Genomic DNA, 8,206 nt, shown 5'->3' on the forward strand with positions numbered 1-8,206 from the left:
TAAAATGCACATGTATGTTCATTGCAAATGCACATGTATATTCATTGCAACACTACTCACAATAGCAAAGACATGGAATCAACCTAAATGCCCATCAATGACAGGCTGGATAAAGAAAATGTGGCACATACATACCATGGGATACTATGCAGCCATAAAAAGAATGAGATAATATCCTTTTCAGGGACATGGATGGAGCTGGAGGCCATTATCCTTAGCAAACTAACACAGAAACAGAAAACCAAATACCGTATATTCTCACTTGTAAGTGGGAGCTAAATGATGAGAACACATGGACACATAGAGGGGAACAACACACACTGGGCCCTATCGGCGGGTGGAGGGTGGGAGGAGGGAGAGGATCAGGAAAAATAACTAATGGGTACTAGGCTTAATATCTAGGTGATGAAATAATTTGTACAACATCCCTGCCATGACACAAGTTTACCTGTGTAACAAACCGGAACGTGTATGTTTGAACTTAAAAGTTAAAGAAATAAAGTTACACATTTCCTTCTGAGCACAGTTTTAGCTGTGACCCACCAACATGTAATAATTTAATTACCATTGAGTCCAAGATAATTTCTAATGTCTATTTTTGAATTATTCCTTGACCAGTGGGCTTTTTGGAAGCATGTTGCTTAATGTCCAAACATTCTGGTTAAAAAATTGTGTTGTTATTGATAGCTAGCTTAATTTCACTGTGGTTAGAGAACATACTCAGAATAATTTTAGTCATTTAGAATCTGCGGAGATTTGCTTTATGGCCCGGTGTATGGCTAGTCTTGGTAAATAATCAGTGTAAACTTAAAAAGCATGAATTTTCCATGGTTGGGTGTAGTGTTCTATATAAGTAAACTGCGTCAAATTTGTTAATTGTGTTGTTTAGATAGTCTATATCTTCAGGACAGTTAAGTTTATGTGCCAACTTGACTGGGCTAAGGGATGCCCAGATAGCTGGCAAAACACTATTTCTGATGTGCCTGTGATAGTGTTCCTGGAGGAGATTAGCATTTGACTCCATAGACACAGTAAAGAAGATCACCCTCACCAATGCGGGTGGACATCATCCATGTGCTGAGGGCCAAAATAGAACAAACAGGAGAGGGAGAGTGAATTTTCTCTCCCTGTCAGAACTAGGACATCCATCTCCTCCTGCGTTTGAATGTCAGCATTCCTGGTTCTCAGACCTGGTTCTCCAGACTTGGACCTGACAGATCATGAGCCTTATAATTGCATGAGCCAATCTCCCATAATAAATCTCTTTTCATATATCTCTCTATATATTATGTGCCTCTGTTTCCCTGAAGAACTCTAATACAATCTTTATGCCTTTTTTGGTGCATTTTTTGTTCTATTAGTTACTGAGAGAGAGGTATCTAAGTTTCCTTCCTTATTCAAAGTAGTACCTATATGAATGTATCTTTTTAAAAAAAATTTTTGAGATGGAGTCTCGCTCTATCACCCAGACCAGAGTGCAGTGGTGCGATCTCGGCTCACTGCAACCTCTGCTTCCCGGGTTCAAGCGATTCTCCTGCCTCAACCGCCTGAGTAGCTGGGACTACAGGTGTGCACCACCATGCCCAGCTAATTTTTTGTATTTTTAGTAGAGACAGAGTTTTACAATGTTGGCCAAGCTGGTCTTCAACTCCTGAGCTCAGGTAATCTGCCCACCTCAGCCTCGCAAAGTGCTGGGATTATAGGCATGAGCCAGCACACCCAGCCCTACACGTGTATCTTAAACATTTCATTTTATTTAATACCATGTCAATATACATTTAGTTGCTAATCTTTGGACATGGGGCCAATGTCTTTCCTTTGAGTATGGGTCCTCTCAAGGTGGTTTCAGCCCAGCTATTCTCATGAGTCCACTTGACACAAGAACACACTCATTCTTGTCCAGCCAAGCAGTGAGATTGTGGGCTTCACTTGGGCCCTCTCCATACTGCGAGCTCTCTCCAGTTCACCTCTCTCATGCATAGGTAGCCACCTTCAGGACAGGCAACCCGCAGGTGCTTCCTATGCTGCCATCCTCTCCAGCTCAGATGTCTTAGTTCATTTGTGTTGTTATAAAGTAATACCTAAGAGGTTGGGTAATTTATAAAGAAAAGAGGTTTATTTGACTCACAGTTCTGCAGGCTGTACAAGAAGCATGGCTCCAGCATCTGCTTCTGGTGAGGGCTTCAGGAAGCTTTCTCTAATGTTGGAAGGTGAAGGAGAGCCAAGGTGTGCAGCGATCACATGGTGAGAGAGGAAACAAAAGAGAGTGGGAAGGTGTCAGGTCTCTTAAACAATCAGCTCTTGGGGGGAACTAATAGAGTGAGAATTGAGAACTCACTCCTAACCATGAGGATGAGACCAGGACATTCATGAGGGCTTCATCCCTATGAGCCAAACATCTTCCACAAGGCCCCACCTCCAAAACTGGGGATACAATTCCAACATAAGATTTGGAGGGACATGCATCCAAACCATAGCACCAGAAATGCATGTTTATTATTCTAAGCTACTTGGCTGGTTCTAAACTTCTGGTTGCAGGAGGATCACCTGGAGGGCCCATTAAACCATAGACTGCAGGGCCCCGCCCTCAGAGTTTCTGATTTTATTGGCTGAGATGAAGATCAATAATTTGCATTTCTAATAATTCCCAAGTGGTGCTGATTTTACTGATGCAGGGGCCACATTTTGGGAGTCACTGGTTTAGCCAATCATCTTAATTTCTTTCTTTTGGCCTCTGGTTGCTGTGGCCAAAGACCTGTGATAGACTGCTTACTGCTGAGCAGTGTGCTGGGGGCTGAGGGGTTGGGGTGGGATTCTGGGGAAGTTTTCCTCACTCTTAAAAAGTTTTATGGAATAGTGATTCACTACTTTTTTTTAGAATAGCAATTCACCACTTTTCCACCTCTGGATGTGGCTATAAATGTGGCAGCCAGTGGGAGTCATGGGGAGAGACATAGCCCATGTGCTGAGGATGGTGGGGGTAGGGGAAGATGGAAGGCACTGGAGCCTTAGAGGATAAGGATGTTCAGCTGGTGAATGAACCAATCCTGAAACGCTTCACCTCTGGGCCTTGCATTCTTGAGCGAATACCTCCTGGTTGTTTAACTTTTTGACGGGTCTTCCATGGCTTGCATTCTCACGGGAGCGGATACAGAAACCAAACCCCGTCCATCTTCCTGGGCCTCCATGGACTGTGAGACTTGGGTGGGATTGTCTCCTTCTCCCTGTAGTGTTGCCCAGGATGCACGATGTCTCCCAAGTTTCTCTGTTCCTAGACTCACCTGCCTGGGGTCCACCTGCTGCTCCTTTGTGTATTCACCTTCCTTTGCTCCCCTCCCCCATGCAAATCTCAGCCCTCTCACTTTTTTTTTCCCACCAGAAATATATGCCAGTGGAACACTTTGGGTGTGTGTGTTGAATTTCTTAAAGATTTGCAGGTTGACAGGAAGTCTCAGTGTGTCCTGTGTGGGCTCCCGTCCCGCTGGCTCTGCCCCAGCCTCTCTTTTCCACCCCTCTCCAGGAACACGTACACCAAGAGTCTCACCTTCTACCCAAAGCACTTCTTAAGGTGTTTTCCCCACACAATGATCTTCCCTTTCCTAAGAGGAGTTGGGGTGATAAAGGGTGTGAATGTCCCTTTATCACTTCTGACTGTGGGTCTCAGACCATGTGAACATTTGGGGCAAAGTCATCCCAGAAGCCTTGGGACGTGCGAAATCCCCCAAAGAAGAGGAAGGTTGGTGTTGCCATGCTGTGTTCTAAGATGGTCTTTCTCTGGAGGTTTAGGGGTTCCCCCAAAAGCCCAGTGGTTCCACCTGTCATGACTGAGGAAGAGGCAGTGCTCAGACAAGAGGCTTGAAAGAGGTGGAGAGGGAACCGCCTCTCCTAGAGCTAGACCATGCATTCTCAGTGGGGTGATAGCATTGCCAAGGGAGCAAATATTGGTTCTTGGACAGGGGAGGGCAAAAGCCCCTCTCACGTTCTTTATGCATAAAGCACAGATAGGCATTGGTGCATAAAAAGGTATATCACGTCTGTGGTATTACAATTGTATGGGTGCACAATTAAGAAAATAACATCTGAAAAGTCTCCTAGTTGGGGGTTGACAATTTCTTTAAAAGTCTGAGAAGCACTGACGCAGATGAGCTTCTGCCTTGGGGCAGCCTCAGCAGGCGCTATCCAGTTGCTTGGGACAGACATCTGGGAGGCACCCTACATTGCTCCTTTCCTCCAATAGGTCTCAAAGGCTCCAGAAATATATCCCCAACTATTGAAGGGCCTGCTCGAATAGTGGCAACAGAAATGTTATTACCTGTAAAGCCTAAAATATTTACCACATAGCCTTTTGTTGAAACAGTTTGTGAACCCCGGCTGCAAATTATGAGCTACTTAGGGCAAAGGATGGGTCTTAGGCCAGGTGTGGTGGCTCACACCTATAATCCCCATACTTTGGGAGGCCAAGGTAGGAGAATTGCTTGAGCCTAAGAGTTTGAGACCAGCCTGGGCAACATAATGAGACCCTATCTCTATTAAAAAAAAAAAAAAAAAGACAAGTCTCACTGAACTCTCTCTGGAGCTCTGCCCAGAGCCTGGTGAATAGAAGTCAGTAAGTGTTGAAAGAGGAATAGCTCCTCAAGGATCTAGAACTAGAAATACCATTTGACCCAGCAATCCCATTAGTAGGCATATACCCAAAGGATTATAAATTATGCTACTATAAAGACACATGTACATGTATGTTTATTGTGGCACTATTCACAATAGCAAAGACTTGGAACGAACCCAAATGTCCATCAATGATAGACTGGATTAAGAAAATATGGCACATATAAGCCATGGAATACTATGCAGCCATAAAAAAGGATGAGTTCATGTCCTTTGTAGGGACATGGATGAAGCTGGAAACCATCATTCTCAGCAAACTATTGCAAGGACAGAAAACCAAACACCGCATGTTCTCACTCACAGGTGGGAATTGAACAATGAGAACACTTGGATACAGCCTGGGGAACATCACACACTGGGGCCTGTCGTGGGGTGGGGGGAGGGGGGAGGGATAGCATTAGGAGAAATACCTAATGTAAATGACGAGTTAATGGGTGCAACAAACCAACATGGCACATGCATACGTATGTAACAAACATGCACGTTGTGCACATGTACCCTAGAACTTAAAGTATAATAATAAAAAAAAAAAAGAAAGAGGAATAGCTGAGTGGATGAGTAATGAATGCAGTGCAAGCTCATTTGGTAGAATGTGCATCTGTACAGTGTGAGAATCAGAAAGCTATGGAGTTTTCTTCTAAAAGCATAGTCCACAGTTCAAGTTTAAATCCAGCAACACTACCTTTCCCTCTGCTCCTGCCCTCATTTCTATGTTATGCCATATTTGAATAAGACAGAACTTTTTCTTGTGAGGCTCAGATGATTAAAAATGAATTCTCTAACTACTGCTCTCCTTTGGGAATCTTGAGCAGAGTCTAATGGTGGTGAGGAAAAAAAAATCCCTGGTTTAACGCTGATCCTCAGAAAGGGGGAGTGTTTGCTTCATAAGGAAAAATTCCATGTGTTGTAGACTCATCTGGGGCCTGTTCAGCTGGATTTAATTATGGCTTTGCTATGAAGAACTTATTACTGGGCTTTCTTAGACCTATAAAACTTTACAGCACCAAAAATTACAGTCACAGTTGCTAACAGGAGTTGAGTGCTTGCTGTATTCAGGTTCTTGGCCAGCGGCTGATATGCATTACAAAAATTCTGAAGCTCAGAGAGGGAAGTGACCTGCTCAAGTTCACTCAACTGCCAGGTGGCGGGGCAGGGATTTGGCGAGACCTGATAGATTGCAAATTCCCTGTTCTTTTTACTCAATCAGGAGATTAATCATAGTAATAAAATAATACTAGTTGACTGTTAGGAGACAGATTCTATAGACCAGGCTCTTTTAGGATGAACAAAGGGAATAAGGAAGGTTCCTTAATCTAGGGGATGGTATTCCAGGATTTTAATGAAGTAAGAAGGAAAAGAATTGGCTTTTAGGGTAGTGCCTCATGCATGAGAGTCACACTCGAAGGCTGGTCTTCATGCCACCTATCCCATCTGGATGGCAATTGGCCATCTTGCTTGCCTCCGCCTCTGTCCTACCTCCCTACTGGTCATAGCCTGACCACTGCTCTGTCCCCCCAGGTCCCTCCTCGTTATCTTCCGACTCCCTCCCTTCCTTCAGTTCTCATTGCTCCTGACCAAGCTCAGGCTGGAAACCTGGCCTCTCTCTCCACCACCTCAAGTGCTTTGAAAGTTCTGTCTTGCAGAAAGCCATTAATTCCACTCTTGGCTCTATCACCACTTTGCTTTGATCACATGTTGTTCTGCCGCCCAGTGACCATTCCCTGCCCTGGTGACAGCACGGTGTGTGCTTTTGGAGGGCTGTAACTCTCTGGCACTTATCCAGGGTGTTTGGGTGGCTCTGATGCTGTCTCAAACTCCAGGGCTGAGCCCAAGCATGTCTGGTCAGCCTCTGTCTATAGTGACAGAGGTTCATGGATGGAGACATGACCCAAGACAGACCATGGGGACTCAGTTCTGGGACTTTTGTTGCAGCTGTTGGAAAACTTCTCTTTTGTACGTTGGAGCTTCCTGAAGCATCAGTGACGTAAACCTGAATCTAAATAAAGTCAGCCTAGAGGAAAACAGAGCCGAGAAGTGGTGAGAGCCACCATGATCCAGCCATTCCTGAGGCTAAGATACTGCCTGCACTTCCAAATACCAGAACCAATCAATCCCGTCACCTCGGTTAAACTGGTTTCCGTCCATTTATTAGTTGTGACTAATGAGTAAATGGAATGGAATGGCATTCCCTCTCTCTATTTCAGTTTCTTCAACAAGAACAAAAAAATTATGGTTCTTTGTCCAATGAGTTACAATGCTGAAGCTGTAAAATTAAGACTAAAACAATTTTGCAAAATTATTTTATCAAAATTTATGTTCTCTATAACTGCTATATAAATATAATATATATTCTCATGTACGAACCAAATGATATATGTATTTATAGGTTAACATATACAAATGTTAGGCCCCGGAATTATAATAGCCAGGTGAGTAAGCTTGTTCTGATCACAAGGAGCCCTTTCTCCAATGTGGCAATACAGACAGGGAAATCAGCAAGTACTTTCCAATGTGATGCGTGCTGTGATGGAGGTGGGGTGGGGGGGTGATGGGTGCTGTGATGGAGTGGGGTGGGGGGTGATGGGTGCTGTGATGGAGGTGGGGTGGGGGTGATGGGTGCTGTGATAGGTGGGGTGGGGGGTGATGGGTGCTGTGATGGAGGTGGGGTGGGGGGTGATGGGTGCTGTGATGGAGTGGGGTGGGGGGTGATGGGTGCTGTGATGGAGGTGGGGTGGGGGGTGATGGTGCTGTGATGGAGGTGGGGTGGGGGGTGATGGGTGCTGTGATAGAAGTGGGGTGGGGGGTGATGGGTGCTGTGATGGAGGTGGGGTGGGGGGTGATGGGTGCTGTGATGGAGGTGGGGTGGGGGGGGGGGGGGGGGGGGGGGGGGGGGGGGGGGGGGGGGGGGGGGGGGGGGGGGGGTGATGGGTGCTGTGATGGAGGTGGGGTGGGGGGTGGGTGCTGTGATGGAGGTGGGGTGGGGGGTGATGGGTGCTGTGATGGAGGTGGGGTGGGGGGTGATGGGTGCTGTGATGGAGGTGGGGTGGGGGGGGGGGGGGGGGGGGGGGGGGGGGGGGGGGGGGGGGGGGGGGTGATGGTGCTGTGATGGAGGTGGGGTGGGGGGTGATGGGTGTGTGGAGTGGGGTGGGGGTGATGGGTGCTGTGATGGAGGTGGGGTGGGGGGTGATGGGTGCTGTGATGGAGGTGGGGGTGGGGTGGGAGGTGGGGGGTGATGGGTGCTGTGATGGAGGTGGGGTGGGGGGTGATGGGTGCTGTGATGGAGTGGGTGGGGGGTGATGGGTGCTGTGATGGAGGTGGGGTGGGGGGTGATGGGTGTGTGATGGGGGGGGGGGGGGGGGGGGGGGGGGGGGGGGGGGGGTGGGGGGGGGGGGGGGTGATGGGTGCTGTGATGGAGGTGGGGTGGGGGGTGATGGGTGCTGTGATGGAGGTGGGGTGGGGGGTGATGGGTGCTGTGATGGAGGTGGGGTGGGGGGGTGATGGGTGCTGTGATGGAAGTGGGGTGGGGGGTGATGGGTGCTGT

At 47.3% G+C, this 8,206-nt stretch overlaps 1 pseudogene; it reads left to right on the forward strand.

The window, feature by feature from the left end:
- Positions 1-3,123: 3,123 nt before the first annotated feature.
- On the forward strand, positions 3,124-3,824 carry LOC101177027 (annotated as a pseudogene).
- The last annotated feature ends 4,382 nt before the right edge of the window (positions 3,825-8,206 follow it).

This window comes from Nomascus leucogenys, chromosome 2, assembly GCF_006542625.1.
Source record: "Nomascus leucogenys isolate Asia chromosome 2, Asia_NLE_v1, whole genome shotgun sequence".
In the NCBI taxonomy this organism is placed as follows: Eukaryota; Metazoa; Chordata; class Mammalia; order Primates; family Hylobatidae; genus Nomascus; species Nomascus leucogenys.